This window comes from Pelodiscus sinensis, chromosome 14 (genome assembly GCF_052426305.1).
Source record: "Pelodiscus sinensis isolate ZL-2025 chromosome 14, ASM5242630v1, whole genome shotgun sequence".
NCBI lineage: Eukaryota > Metazoa > Chordata > Testudines > Trionychidae > Pelodiscus > Pelodiscus sinensis.
In genome coordinates, this window is record NC_143065.1 from 44,660,333 (window position 1) to 44,676,605 (window position 16,273).

A 16,273-nucleotide genomic window follows, 5' to 3' on the forward strand; every position below is an offset into this window, starting at 1 on the left:
CAGGAGGATTAAAGTGGTCTCCTACTGGAAAATAAACCCTTCAAAAGCAGACCACAAAGAGAAACAGCGGGACTGCAATTCATTCGCTAATTTAATATCACCAAATTGGGACTGAATAAGGACTTAGAACGGTTCTCTCACTACAAAGGCAATTTTCCCTCTCTTGGTATTCCCATCAACTGCTGGGAGTGGGCCACATCCACCCTGACTGAAAGGGTGTGTCTAGACTGCAGGGTTTTGTTGACAAAACTATACCTGTGTCTACACTACCACCGAGTTCTGTCGACAGAACTTGGCAGTTTTGTCGCCAGCGGTAAACGTTCTACGAGGAATAACGCCTTTTGTCGAGAGTTCTGTCAACAGAAGGCGTTATTGCATCTACACTGTCCTTTGTGTCTACACTCTCATGTTGACAAAGTGGCTTGCTTTGTCGACAGAACTGGATGCAGTCTAGACGCTCTTTCTCGACAGAAGCTTTGTCGACAAAAGCCTGTCGTCTAGATGTACCCAAAGGGCCTTGTTAGCACTGGTCCTACACTTGGTCAGTAACGCCTTTCTCTAGCTATGTTAGTACATATATCTGGCCCTGCCTCTGTGATTTCCACCTGACGAAGTGGCTTTTGCCATGAAAGTGGCTGCCCAAATAAATCTGTTCATCTCTATGGTGCCACAGGACTCCTCAGAGTTATTAGAAGGGGGCTGACTTCAGGTGAAGAACTTCTGAATGCCACCGAGCTTGGAGCAATCTGGGCATTTGGATAATCCTGTTCCCAACTTCTCTCTCGATCAACTTCAGAAAGTATTGGCCTTACCGTTTCCAGAGGTGCCCTGTCTGCTGAGAAGAGGCCACCCTTGGGGTCACTCTCTGCTCTGCTTTCTTTTCAGAATGGATATTTCTGGCCGTTGTGAAGACCCGCAGAAGAAATATCTGGCCCCGGGTTCTCTAGCCTGTCTAGCCACTGTCAGTTTCTGAGCACTCCCCAGATGCTCGTGTGTTTAGCCTCACTCACCCGAGTGAGGCAGGGAGGTGTCCGGACCCTCGGACAGCAGCTGGGGCATAGAGAGATGCAGTGTCTTGCCTCAGATCACGCTGGTTATTTGCAGAGAAGCTGAGCCCGGGAGAACCTCGCTCTCCTGCCAGCTCAGTGTCTTTCCCCCTGTCTCTTCTGTATCTGGAACCACAGTCTCAGCATGGGGGAGTTCCCCGTTGTGCTGGGTGTGGTATAAGCACCTAGGAAGACACAGACCCTGCCCCACAGGGAAAGAGGGAGGCAGGACGAAGGTTTCAATCTGACAACGTGCAAAACTTGGAGACTCCCCATCCATCTGACGGCTTCCTAGCTGAGTTTATAACCCACCTGCCTCCTGGCTGCCCCTTTGCCTGGCAGCTTTCGCGTGGCTGCCGGAGGGCTTGTGAGGGAGGGGAGGGTAGAGGCCTTACGGTGCAGCTCAGGGAGGGAGGGGCCAGTGAAGGAGAATTCATGGCGCCGTGCTTGGGGAAAGCCGAAACGGGCCTCCCAGGCTGAGGTCGCCAGCCGAGCAGTAGGGGCGGAAATGGCAGTACGTGGAGAGCCGAGGGTGTCAATCGCTGTAGCTCGGTTCACTTCTTGAGGTGACATGGATTGACACGCGCCGAGGGGCAGGGCCCGTGGTTCCCAACACCATAGAATCATAGAATGGAAGAGACCTCAGAAAGTCATCAAGTCCAGCCCCCATGGACATCCTGCTGCCTGTGCGGACAAGAGTAGCCCCACTGACTGGGCTATATGTAGGGGTCCTCTCCCAACGGCCCCCTCGTCTTGCAGAACAAATCTATTTCGGTCGTGTGTCCCCTGTCCCCCCAGGTGTAAGACCTCGAATCTTACAGGACATTCCTCAGAGCAGGAAAAAGCTTTACCAAATAATTTCATAGGCCTCCCCAATAGATTTGTTTCCTCATACTTTTAAGTCCAGGCCTCTTGTAATCTCTCCGGACTAAGAATAAGTTCTGAATATCACCCTGGAAATGGAGGTTTTTGGCTCCCCGATGACATGAAGACATCATTTCTGCCCCTCTTGAATTGATGAGGCATGGGACTTTAAACCTGCTGCTGGATTAGGACGGGATGTTGCCTCCCCTAGGCCTCCACCTCTTGGCGTTTGGGCTGAAACCAGTGTTCCCAAGCACTCAGCTTAGGGCAGCTGTCCAGGAGAGAATCAAGTGCCTCCCAGCTTCTTAGCAGAGAGCCCCCAGCCGCTCAAAGCTGGCAGCCTGTGTTTGGATTGGTGGTGCACATTTACGCTTGCCTTGGTGCACGTAACACAATTTATTCCGCACATGGATGGGAACAATTAGGGAACATTGGGTAAAACCCCACCTCTGAGAAGAAAAGAGGAAATATTTTGGTGGCAGGTTATTTTTATAAAATAGGGTGGCCCTTTGAAAGCTGCCCAGAAGTCCGGGCTTTTAGAATTGGCCCACGCAGAGACTGATTGGTGGGCAGAGTGCAGGTGGAGGGTACAAAGTGCATGATGAATGAATCCTAAGAAAGCAGTCACTACCTAGGGGACTGAATATGTCTGAAGCTGTATGCAATACAGCGTGTAGTCAACCTGTGGAACTCCTTGCCAGAGGAGGCTGTGAGGGCTAGGACTATAACAGAGTTTAAAGAGAAGCTAGATAATTTCATGGAGGTTAGGTCCATAAAAGGCTATTAGCCAGGGGATAAAATGGTGTCCTTGGCCTCTGTTTGTCAGAGGCTGGAGAGGGATGGCAGGAGACAAATCGCTTGATCGTTGTCTTCGGTCCACCCCCTCCGGGGCACCTGGCGCTGGCCACTGTCGGCAGAGAGGATACTGGGCTAGATGGACCTTTGGTCTGACCCAGTACGGCCGTTCTTATGCAATGTCCATGCTTTCCCCCATGTATCTGTGTTATGTAATAATGGGTTTGTTCGGTATTGCTGCAAAGTGAACAGGGCTGCAATTTCATTAAGAAAACCAAGCCCGGCTAGATGGATCTGCAGATGGGAATGCACCTTCTCTTGGGAAGCTTTGCTTAATTTGTTTTGCAGTTCACTGTTGCTTTGTGTGCTGGCGTTTTCCAACCGCACAGGGAGGTGCAGCCCCGGCTCTGGAGTTCTTCCTACTGAAACAGGCAAAGGATTTGCAGCTGCTGATCCCTGAGCCTAGAAACTTGGCAAACGACACATGTATTCAAGTGTCCATTGGATGGGCAGAGGGATTTCTGCGTGAAAACAGTCTCCTGGCCAGGAAAGAGAGGCAGAACCCTGTTGAACTCTGTGTGAGTGCTGAGAGAGGATGCCGTCGCCTTGGTACGTGTCTTGTGGAAAGACTGTAAACAAACTGGGCCCACTTTGGATTTATGGGCTCTACGTGGGACTATTAAACTGGTGTCCTGATGGCCGCGTGAGGGCGGGTGACTTTCTGGAGCTGTGATTTTAGAATCTTCAGCCACGCTGAAGTTTAAGCCCAATTTTAAACTCAGGCCCTGCCGGCTGACGCGGGAAATTCAGAAACGGCCAGTCTATGCCGGGGGTTGGCAAATGACTTCCTTACCACTTGAACGGCTCGTTCACAGGTCTGCTTATAGGTCTGGCACAGGGGTTTTCACTTGTAAGTTAACTCGATCTTCTCCGGAGGAAGTGAAGCCACTGAACAGGGATAGGAAGAGGTGGGCGGGTGGACATTAAGACCCAGCAGTGCCCCAAACTTTCAGGGGCCCTACGCAGCTGCGTATTGTACATATGGGTAAGGACGGCCCTGCAAACAAACAGATAGGTCAGGGCCATGCACCCTTGGGGACTGACAGAGAGGAGAACCTGGCCGTATTTTGTAATGGCCTCTCATGCGCCCCACACCCTCTCGCTTCTACAGGAAGCCAACCACAGTCTGGAAGAAAAGACACCGCAGTGTACGACCTGGGCACATGGGTGAAGTGCAAGTGGGATAGAGAGGAGACTGCTGAAGAACTGTGCCCCCTCTTCAAAAACAAAAGGCAAAATTGTCAAACTGGGGCCCTGAACCAATAGTCTGATGTTCTGTGGCGCTTCTGACGCCCAGTGCCTCTGACAGGCAGACAGCTCACGCCTATTTTCCTGCCTGCTCTCTGGCATACGCGTTGGACAATAATGGCCCATGTCCCCAGAGCTGCTGCCAGAGTTAAGCTGAAGCAGATGTCTTGCAGTCTGTCCACAGAAAAGGCGTGTTCCTATCCAAGTCCACAGCAGTCTGCTGAGCTGCGGATTCCCATCCTGTCTGCTGTCGCCTGGCAGCAAGCGCCCTCACACCAGTAGGCTACGTCCATAGCTCCTCTGGCCCAAAAGCCATCGCTGCCCATTTAGCATCACTGCGCTAAAGCTTGTCCATAGAGCTTGCATATGTCCCCAAGACTGCCCCAGATTTTCTCCCTCTCTCGTTAGGGTTCTCTTTGCAGGAATAACCAAGTGCAAACTATGTCCCCATCTTCATCAAGGGCCTTGCCGACACTGGCACTTTTTCTCGCCAAAAACTGCTACTTGTTGACAAAACGGTGAGAGTGTACACTCTACAATGCAACATTTGTTGGGAAAAACACCCAGGCTTTGTCTACACTGGAAGCTTCTTGCGCAAGAACAGCTGTTCTTGCGCAAAAACTTGCCGGCTGTGTACACTGCACAAGCGTTCTTGCACAAGTAAATTTACAGTACAGAGTTGTAAAACAGGGCTTCTTCCAGAAGAGTTATTCCTCTCCCCATGAGGAATTAACCCTCTTGCGCAAGAGCTCTTCCACAAGAGGGCAGTGTAGACAGGCAACATGAATTCCTTGCGCAAGAAGTCCCTATGGTTAAAATGGCCATCAGAGCTTTCTTGCACAAGAGAGTGTCCACACTGCCATGGATGCTCTTGCACAAAAGCACATGGCAATGTGGATGCTCTCTTGTGGAAGATTTTTTGCACAAGAACTCTTCCGCAAAAGATTTCTTGCTCAAGAAGCCGCCAGTGTAAATGTAGCCCCAGTTTTTGTGACAAAAAGCTTCCAGCCCTACAAAGGACTTTTGTTTTTTCCCCTCCCTTTATTGTTGACAAAGAGCCAGTGTGGACTATGCTGTTTGTTTTGTCCAAAGAACTTTCACCAGTGTCCCACAATGCCTGCCCTGGTGGCTGTGCTCTGTGTTCTGTGATCAATGCTGCCCTGCAGGCCTGCACCCTTCCCCTTTCAAAGCTCCAAAAAGTGTCTGACAGATGAATGAGCGGCTTTGTTTAGGGAACAAACAAAGAGCAAATCATTGGATTGCTCCTCTTCTGCCTGGCTAGGAACCCAGCAGCAGGCAGGCTGCTGCTGCAGGGGGAGGTCTGGAGAGACGGCCGTGCTGCTTTGATATTCCTCAGCATGGAGAGCTGACAGGGCTATGAGGGAATCCCAAGAAGCACAGGGAGCAGCTCTGCCTCCCCACCACACTGCCTGTGGGATGCTTCCCCACAATGCTTTGCTGTAGCTGTCAACAGGGTGCTAGCCATGTGGCCATGGAATGTTGACAATGGGGGGTAGAAAAACCAGTTTGACCAGTTTTCACTTTCGGCAACTTTTGCATGTCGACAGCACTTTGGTGGCCAAATCTTTCCAGCGTAGACACAGCCTGAGTTACTCACAAGGGATAATTGCTGGAAGAATCCAAAGTGACTCAGACCTGTATTTATTACTCCTTTGACCCCCAATAAAGCTGTTGGGTGGTTTGTTTTTGTTTCTGCTTGGGAATTTGTCCAGTTTGAGCTAGCACAAACTAGAGTCAGAGAGGTGAACAATTTCATTTAAGTTGTTTATTTTAACTGCTGAAAGAAAATTGCGGGGGGAATCAAATCATAGTTCTGGAATTCATTGCACTGTTTATTATCCTCTGTCGTGTTATCTTCAGCCTTCACACAGACTTTGCAGCTACATGGCTTTATTTGCTGCCAACGCAGCTTAAATTTGACCTGAAGGGATCACTGTTTCTAAGGTATAAAATGTTTTGTTCCTCCTCCTTCAAACTTGGGGCTCATTTTAACAAACGTGATCCTTGCGGATTGTTCTCAGCAGTGAGGTGTTTTTAATGGACTACTGAGCTCAGATAACAAATTTTAAATTATAACACACATGACCTGAGCCAATTTAAACTTAATCTAAAATGCCGAACAGCTATTGCTCTACAGGGCTGAAAGAACACGTGCTCAGTTCTTGCTTAAAGAAAATATCACAGGCTAGTGAACAAATGAAGTACCGACCTTGGCCTAGTATATCGAGTGTTGCAAGGGGGCAGTTGGTAAACCAGGTTTATTAAAATGGACTTTTTGGGACTACATATGGAAGGTAACTCTTTATGGCTCTCTTGTAAGGTGGATAGAGAATAAGACAGACAATGTCTTATTGCCTCTACAGAAAACCATAGTTCGCCCACATCTTGAATACTGTGTGCAGATGTGGTCACCTCATTTCAAAAAAGATACATTGGCATTAGAAAAGGACAACAAGAATGATTAGGGGTTTGGAACAAGTCCCATATGAAGAGAGATTAAAAAGACTGGGACTTTTCATCTTAGAAAAGAAGAGACTAAGGGGAGATATGATAGAGGTCTGTAAAATCATGACTGGTGTGGAGTGAATAAGGAAAAGTTATTTAATTGTTCCCATAATATAAGAACTAGGGGCCACCAAATGAAATTAATTGATAGCAGGTTTAAAACAAGCAAAAGGAAGTTTTTCTTCATGCAGTGCAAAGTCAACCTGTGGAACTCCTTGCCAGAAGATGATGTGAAAACCAGGACTTTAACAGAGTTTAAAAAAGAGCTAGGTAAATTCACAGAGGTTAAGTCCATCAATGGCTATTAGCCAGGATGGGTAGGAATGGTGTCCCCAGCCTCTGTTTGTCTGGAAATGGGTAACAGGAGAGGGATCATGTCATGATTCCCTGTTGTGTTCCCTCCCTCTATGGGGCATCTGGCATTGGCCACTGTCCACAGACAGGACACTGGGCTAGATGGATCTTTGGTCTGACCCATTATGGCTGTTCTTATGTTCCTATGACATCAATACCACTAGCTACAATGGAGAAATCAATGTGACTTTTTCTTTGCTTTTCTTTTCTTTTCTTTTCTTTTCTTTTCTTTTCTTTTCTTTTCTTTTCTTTTCTTTTCTTTTCTTTTCTTTTCTTTTCTTTTCTTTTCTTTTCTTTTCTTTTCTTTTCTTTTCTTTTCTTTTCTTGCAAACAGATGGCATCCCATAAATCTCTGTTCGTAGGATTGGGGCCTAGCTGAAGACAGATTTCTGAGGCTAGAGCAGGCCAGCGGATTGGGGACGGAGAGAAGGAAGGGGGAAAAGTAGTGAATTGGAGTGTTCATGTTACATGAAGCTGATAAAGAAGGTGCAAATTGTTCTTAAGTGCCCATCGTTTGATTGGTTAAGTCATTAGGCTGTGGAAGGCAACGTGCTAGCCAGGTGATGTCTACTCATACCTTTGTGACGGATCCCAAAACTGTAAATGAAGTTAAGTTCCAAGGCTCCCCTGTGTATGTGGCTTGTGGATTTGGCCTGATGTGGGCATTGCTTTTGGGTGCCACGGTAGCTAGTGTATGCAACCCTACTCACCTGGGATCTGATGGGCAGAGATGTCAGCGGGCAGCCACAGCTCCATCTGATGTCTGTGGGGTATCCAACCCTTCTTCAAATCATAGAACACTAGAACTGGCAGGGACCTCGAGAGGTCATCGAGTCCAGTCCTCTGCCCTCACAGCAGGACCAAATACTGTCTAGACCATCCCTGACACGTGTCTGTCCAACCTGCTCTTAAATATCTCCAGAGATGGGGATTCCACAACCACCCTGGGCAATTTATTCCAGTGTTTAACCACCCTGACAGGTAGGAAGTTTTTCCTAATGTCCAACCTAAACCTCCCTTGTTACAATTTAAGCCCATTGCTGCTTGTCCTGTCCTCAGAGGCCAAGCAGAACAATTTTTCTCCCTCCTCCTTGTAACACCCTTTTAGGTACTTGGAAGCTGCACCCATCAACAGAATGGCTTAAAATTAGGGCCTTAGTATCTGTGAAATGTTTGAGACTCTTTAGCTGATACATGCTGGAACAGAGCAAATTATTTAGTTTGGTTTATTAGACTTCGAAACATTTTATTAGTCCGGCCCTTTAATTTTGTGGGCAAGGCCACGTGTGTTTTTTGGAAACGCCTCCATTGCCTTGGAATCCATCCTTCTGCATGCTGAAAGGAGACTCCACCAAAGAATTAAGAGTGAGATTTCTTCGAATTAGAGCTAAGTATCAAGACGTGTTCTCACCTGCTAGTTAAAAGACAAAACCCTCTTATTTCCAAACTCGGTTTCTGGAGCTTGTCCGTCAGCTAAGATTTTCAATTTAAGGCCAGGCTCTAGCTGCCCCCACAAAACCTCCTCCCCCCCTAACCTTGGGGACAGTCTATCCCCCATTAGGTGGCCCCATTGTAGCTGGCAAAGAGGGGCAGACACAGCGCAGCGAAATTGTGGCTGTCCTCCAAAGCCGTCACGATTAACCACATGCCTCAGGCTCAGCTTCCGACCGCGCTGGCCCAGGTGAATTACACTGGACTGCAAAGGTAGATGCACTGATTTCAGTGGGGCTGTTTACCATGGAGCTTGGTACCGGAACCTGGCTGACCTCGGCAGAAACAGTCTAGCGTGTACGGGAGCCCTTTGCAGGAAAGGAGCCTCAACTCCTGCCTTTCAGCCCCAGTCCAGCCTTTGCTCCTTTGTGAGAGAATCAGTGATAGCTGAAGAAATTGCAGGAAAAATGAATACCTAGCCCTCAACGGGGCCTGCCATGTAAGTGTTTGGCAGGGCCCAGCTATTGGTGTTTTAAGACAGAGCCATTTTATTAGCTCTTTGTTCAGGGCCCGGAGCGATTTTTCCAAAGAGCATGTGGCGCATTGGGACGGGCAGGAGCACAGTCGAGACATGGGGGAGGCAGGAGAAAGGAGAACGGGGCGATGGCAGCAAAGGTGCTGAAGTGAGCTTAGGAGGAAGGGGACAGAGTCCTGCAGCTCTGTGTCTGGAAGGCCTTGCCCGGGGGGATAGTGAGACTGCCTGTGCTCCAGGGCAGCCAGCCCGGCCGGTTCCCTGCTCCTCAGCCTTCCATAACGACCGCCGGTCTGCGCGCCGGGGTGCCCGTGCCCAAAGGTATCTTGGGCACCTTTGTGAGGAACGAAGTAAAACCACAAGGAACCCAAGCGAGGCAGCAGGTCCGGACACATTCCCGGAGCGAGGGCGGAGCCTCCCCCAGCCTCCCCGTCTCTCGCACGCCGCTCACGAGGGCGTGGAAATGAAACGCGCCGCTCACATGCAGCAGGGCTGCTGGCTTCCTGGTATTGAGCTGGCACAATCGCACTCTGGGGCTGGTGACAGACTTCGCTGGGTCCTGGCCCAGGTGTGGGAGGGGCTTGGCTGCAGGCCCCCCAGAAGGGGCGGGTCTTGGGGCAGAAAGGGCGGGGCTAAGGGCACCTCATCCCCCCTGCCCTCAGTGCTGCCCGGGGCTCCGGCAACAATTTAAAGGCTCCAGGGAACTGGCTGCTGCTGTTGCTGTGGTAACAGTGGTGGGGTCCAGAGCCATGGGCCCTTTTAAATCACCGCCGGAGCACCGCCCCGCTTATCGGCAGGGAGCGGCGGGCTTTGTCTCTCCCACGGCTCCTCTTACTAGCGAAGGGAGTGACGTGTTCGCAGCTCGATGAGAGCAGTCGAGATGAGAGCCCAGTGCAGATTTCTCAGCAACCTTTTTTTCACCACAAATGGGGTTCTGATGAATGGAAATTGCTGTTGTCATAAAAAATTTTTTAATCAAAGCCCCAAATCAGAGTTTTTGGGGGTATTTTGAATCCCCCCCCAAAAAAAATTAATTAGTTGTCAGTTCACAAAAACTGAAAAAGTGCCAGCACTGACTGGGTGCTTACATGCTTGGGTGGCAAGGGGTGGATTTCAGCACCCGACTTCTTTGCTGAATCAGGGCCTTCCACCTTTGCCTGGTGGGGAGAATTTCTCCTTTCTCCCCGCCACACATCTGTCCGGCCCTAAGCATCGCCACACAGCATGTCTGTGTCCTGTTCTCATCCCACGCAGCTAGACTGCTCTCCTCACACTGCTAGCGAAGCACCTTCCAGCAGCAAATGAAGCAATCGCAGGAACATCTGGCATGTTTGTTTTCCCCGGAGGGAAATGCGTGTGCAGGGAATGTTTTGTTTTGGAGTGTTTTAAAACAGGGGCTCTCAAACATCGATGCGCCGCAACCCCCTTTCTGACCATCCAAATTTACCTCACCACCCCGGAGGGGGACAGCCTGTGCCTCACTGCCCAGGTGAGAGGGCCAAAGCTGAAACTCAAGAGTTTCGCCCCTGGCAGGGGGGCTGTATCCTGAGCCCCACTGTGAAGGACTCAAGCTTTTGAGGTCTGGCTTTGGCGCTGGGCATCAGAGCTTGGCTTTCAGCCCTGGGCCGCAGAAAATCGGAGCCAAACCCTGGCAATCCCATGTATAGGAGATCCTGACCCACTTTGGGGTCCTGCCCCACAGTTTGAGAAGCGCTGTTTTAAAATATACAATAGGCACATTTGTACATATTAGAGAAGGCAGGTCATAGAATCACAGAGCACTAGAACTGGAAGGGACCTCGAGAGGTCATCGAGTCCAGTCCCCTGCCCTCATGGCAGGACCAAGCACCATCTACATCATCCCAGCTTTGGCCCTCTCGCCCAGAACAAACTGCTCTTAAATATCTCCAATGATGGAGATTCTACAACCTCCCTAGGCAATTTATTCCAGTGTTTAACCACCCGGACAGGTAGGAAGTTTTTCCTAATGTGCAACCTAAACCTCCCTTGCTGCAATTTAAGCCCATTGCATCTTGTCCTGTCCTCAGAGGCCAAGGAGAACAATTTTCTTCTTCCTCCTTGTAACACCCATTTAGATACTTGAAAACTACTATTGTGTCCCCTCTCAATTTTCTCTTTTCTAAGTTAAACAAGCCCAGTTCTTTTAGTCTCCCCTCATAGCTCATGTTCTCTAGACCCTGAATCATTTTTGTTGCTCTTCTCTGGACCTTCTCCAATTTCTCATCATCTTTCTTGAAATGCGGTGCTCAGAACTGGACACACTACTCCAACTGAGGCCTAATCAGCGCAGAGTAGAGCGGAAGAATGACTTCTAGTGTCTTGCTCGCCACACTCCTGTTAATGCATCCCAGAATCAGGTTTGCTTTTTTTGCAATAATGTCCCACTGTTGACTCATGTTTAGCTTGTGGTCCACTCTGACCCTTAGATCCCTTTCTGCAATTCTCTTTCCTAGACAGTCGCTTCCCGTTCTGTATGTGTGACACGGATTGTTCCTTCCTAAGCGGAGTCCTTTGCATTTGTCCTTATCAAACTTCATCCTATTTACCTCAGATCAATTCTCTAGTTTGTCCAGATCATTTTGAATTTTGACTCTATCCTCCAAAGCACTTGCAACTCCTCCCAGGTTGGTCAAAGAAATGCAACGTGGACTTGAGAGTCGAAGGAGGTGAGGTTTCGGATGGTTCCGGTGGAGTTCATTTGCTAACCCTGGATTTGTCCCTGACTAAATAAACAGGGTGTCCCTGTGGGACCGTTTTAACGAGTTAAAGTACAAAGGATGCGATTGTCTCCTGAGTTGTACATCCGTGTGCCTCTGGAGTCCCTCCAATGGCGAGAGTGGAACCGCACCAACGTGGTAGAGGGATCAGAATCAGGATCCCACGTCCTTAAGCATTCGCAAGGATATTACGGGTTTCGCCGGAGCTTGCTTAGTGTCAATCAGGTCTGCCGAGATGGAGGGAGAAAGGGAGCCGCTGCCCCAGTTCCGGCAATTCACAAGGCTCGGATGTCCCAGCTTTCAGTACTGCGGAGGCAGCCCCTCTAAGGATTTGGGGGGCTTGCATGGTGCACTCTGGGTAGTACTGAGGGAGGGTTGCCTGGCCCCGCCCCTTCCATCCAAGGCCCCGCCCTTTCAATCTAAGGCCCCGCCCCTTCCAGAAGCATGGCTGTTGGCTCCCCTGGTGTCCCTTAGGGCAGTCCAAGAGAGAGGGGAAAATGAGGCAGGACATGGAGACACATTGTCCTCTTCTAGAATAAGATGTTCTTTGGAGAGTGCTCCCCTGTCCTCACGGCAGGACCAAGCACCATCTACATCATCCCAGCTGTGCAGACGCTAGCTCCCTAAGCAACTGAGACTCATTTCACAAGGCACAGCATGTAACACCACTACAAGTTCCATAATGTAGAATAGGAATCCTGGAATCCCATCCACTTCCTTGAATGGGCTTTGAGCCCCCATGCTGCCTCTCTTGGCCAGGAAATAATACCCTGATTCCAGTAGGAGTCCGAGCACACAGAAAGGTGGCAGCAAATGTTTTTGCAGCCAGCTGTAGTGCGTGTGATGGAATTGCAAACATCACATCTTAAAATTCTTCATTAAGATTTTACAAAGCGTTCTATTGTCTCCCCTTAACTCCTCCGTAGACACACTTATCAGTGGTGCTGAGTGCATAATGGATTGTTTGATTTGCTGGTGATGCCACAAGATGAAAGAAAATCCATCTTCTCTCTATTTTGAGCAGTATCTTGTTGATTTTTTTTAAATGAAAGGAAAAGTCATTTCGGGGAGGAAAAAAAGCAGCTTGTGGGAGTTGTTTTATCCAAAACAGTTTGGCAAAATCAACATGCATGTGCAAAATGCTGAATCTGCATGTTGCTGCCCCAAAAACTTTTTCTAAAAATTCCATCGAATTCAACTTCCCACATCAAATTAACTCACATGAGCAGAGTTCCCCTAAGGATGAATTTGGCACCAACAGCCTTTGGTGAGTGGATTGTGCTATCTTGTTACAATAGAATAATAGAACAGAAGAACTGGCAGGGACCTTGAGAGGTCATCGAGTCCAGTCCCCTGCACTGATGGCAGAACCAAGCACCATCTAGATCAGGGGTGTCCAAACTTTTTTCAAAGAGGGCCAGATTTGAAGAAGTGAACATGCGTGAGGGCCGTCCCCGCACTCTCAGCCCCAAGTCGGAGGTGGGCAGAGAGCGCAGAGCACGCCGGCCTCACGGCGGCCCGGGGGCAGGGCGAACCCACAGGTGAGCGGGGGAGCGGGGCTGCGGATGTGCCCTACGGGGCAGGCTCTAGGACCGCGGAGGCCATGGGCGGTGGCGGCGGCGCGGCCGGAAGCGGCGCGCTGGGCGCGCCAGTTCAAAAGAGCGCCGGGGAGCCAGGAAAGGGGGAGGAAGCGGGGGCCGTATTAAATCGGAACACGGGCCGCAATTGGCCCGCGGGCCGGACTTTGGACATGCCTGCTCTAGATAGATGCCTGTCTAACCTGCTCTTAAATATCTCCAGTGATGGAGATTCCACAACCTCCCCAGGCAACTTATTCCAGTGTTTCACCAGCCTGACAGGCAGGAAGTTTTTCCTAATGTCCAACTTAAACCTCCCTTGCTGCAATTTAAGCCCCTTGCTTTTTGACCTGTTGTCTGAGATTAAGGGGAATATTTTTTTCTCCCTCATCGTGACACCTTTTTAGATACTTGAAAACCACTGTCATGTCCCCTCTTCTCTTTTCCAAACTAAACAAGCCCAGTTCTTTCAGTCTTCCCTCCTAGCTCATGTTCTCTAGACGTTTCATCATTTTTGTTGCTCTTCTCTGGATCTTCTCCAATTTCTCATCATCTTTCTTGAAACGTGGTGCCCAGAACTCAACACAATACTCCAACTGAGGCCTAATCAGCGCAGAACAGAGCGGAAGAATGATTTCTTGTGTCTTGCTCACAACATTCCTGTTAATGCCTCCCAGAATCATGTTGGCTTTTTTTGAAACAGTGTCAAACCTTTGACTCATATTTAGCTTGTGGTCCACTCTGACCCCTAGATCCCTTTCAGTAGTACTCCTTCGTAGACAGACACTTCCCATTCTGTAGGTGTGAAACTGATTGTTCCTTTCCATTTGCCCTTATTAAACTTCATCCTATCTGCCTAGAAACGTCTAGAGAACATGAGCTATGGGGGAAGACTGAAAGAACTGGGCTTGTTTAGTTTGGAAAAGAAGGTGGATTTTGGTAAACTCAGAGAGCAGGTAGGTAAGGTACCATGGGAATCGAGACTGAGGGGAAAAACAACTGAGGAAAGTTGGCAGTTTTTCAAAGGGACATTGTTAAGGGCCCAAAAGCAAGCTATTCCGATGTGTCGGAAAGATAGAAAATATGGCAAAAGACCACCTTGGCTTAATCATGAGACCTTGCATGATCTAAAAATAAAAAAGGAGTCATGTAAAAAATGGAAAGTAGGACAAATTACAAAGGATGAATATAGGCAAACAGCACAGGAATGCAGGGGCAAAATTAGAAAGGCAAAGGCACAGAATGAGCTCAAACGTCTATCAGGGATGGTCTAGCCAGTATTTGGTCCTGCCATGAGGGCAGGGGACTGGACTCGATGACTCTCGAGGTCCCTTCCAGTCCTAGTGTTCTATGATTCTATAATTCTACCTCAGACCATTTCTCCGGAGTCGAAGTGGCTTCGTTCAGGGAAAATCTAAAGCAATAACCTTCCAGAGAACTGTTGCTTAGGCGGTGTATGTTGTGATCTGACACCTGTGGGCGGGGAAAACATTCCTGTCAGCGGGTTGATGCCCTAGATTGCTATCTGGATGGGCTGCTGACAATGAAAATGAGGCACCAGTGGTAGATGATGTAAACATCTGCCAATCACCACCCACGAGCTGTAAAACTTTGGAAGTACTGTGCTGTGCAGGAGTGTTAGTTAAGAAGTGAAGTGAAGGACACTGGAGTACCAGGGAACCAGAACATTACAAATTCCTTGACTGGTTGGCGGGCAAGTTGCAGGAGCAGTCTATGTGCAAGGTAACACGCACATCGATTGCCCACCGCAACCTGTGGGATTAGTCTGGTGTTGCTTGGAGAGGCAGCCATGTGGGGCTGTGACCAGGAGGCCCATGTGCAGGAAATCACTGGTGCTGAATGAAATGACAACGGGGCTGTAATGCTTTGCGGAGTGTGTTTAATGAGAATATCAGCTCCGGCCTACAACTCGAGGCATTCATGTATAATATAACGAGGTTCCTGAAACACTTCAGCGCATAAACCATCTGGTCTGCTGTGATGTACTAACAGCTTTGCCTAATTTTTAATGCAGGTTTGATGATGGATCTGCACATCATGTTATCCATGCAGAAGGAAGGAACCGTATAGCTGCACTTTGAACGAAACGGACCGATGATGGATTTGTCTCCCGGTTTAATTACTTTCTGTACATTAGAGGTGTAGTGGACCATGTGAAGTGCCTTGTCTGCCGTAGCCCCTGTGTGTCCCCATATTTCCTTGGATGCTGGAGCAGCTCCCACACCTTATCTCGCAGCCACTTGTGCGGGGGGCAGAGAATACGGAGATCAAGGGAAAACTCTGCCTCCGATAGAATTTGGTCAAGAAACACCTGGGCCACTAGAAACAAGTGAATTTCATGAGATTAATGAGTTCTTGTTATTTCTGTCCCTTGGAATTTTCCCTGGTGATTACTGAAAGGAGAGTGAGTGCAAATCAAAGCAGTAACTCACTTTTCTGAAGGGCTTTCCGACTGAAACCTCCATCTTGCGTTTTCTCTGCCTGTCTCCCGCATTGGACAGTCTCTTTAATCATTAAAGAGTAATTCTGAAAATATTTTATAATCGTTGGAACAGGTTTGTTTGTGAGGACCCAAAACTGGACCCATTTCGCTGCATAACTTCTAAACGTTGGATCAACTCGGATAAAATGGGACTTGCATTCGACTTGACCCTGGTCTTGTATTTAGTAAAACCAGATTGTGAGCAGACACAACGCTCCCATGGTTTTGTCCATCTTTGACTTCATGTACAGGGTGAGACTATGAAATCCTTCTCTTCCATTGATGAGCTGTTACTTGCACAAATAACAGCCAGCTGTTACCTTGTGCTTCTCATCTGTAGACTCCAAAGCACTTTGCAAAGATCCAAGCTCACCCGTCTGTTCAGTGGTATGGCTGGGAATCACAGCCAGCTCTCCTGAGTTCAAACCCAGCACTGTAGCCACTCTTGGGTGTGAATACTGAGAACAATTGCTCAGTTGTAGGCAGGGCAGAGTTGGAAAGAAGTAGGAAAAAGTGCTTGTTCTCAATTTTTCTTTTGTTCTCTTTGTGACAAAACATATAATGAAAATGATCTTAAAATTTCTTTTGCTTTTGATGGG

The 16,273-nt window shown here is 48.7% G+C and overlaps 1 long non-coding RNA gene across 1 annotated transcript in view; it reads left to right on the forward strand.

The window, feature by feature from the left end:
- The window catches only part of LOC149523617 (uncharacterized), a 274,292-nt gene extending 258,251 nt beyond the window's left edge, over positions 1-16,041 (forward strand). The window contains exon 4 of the long non-coding RNA XR_016350633.1: positions 15,207-16,041. This is a non-coding gene — a long non-coding RNA (uncharacterized LOC149523617). The remainder of the gene's footprint in view (positions 1-15,206) is intronic.
- The last annotated feature ends 232 nt before the right edge of the window (positions 16,042-16,273 follow it).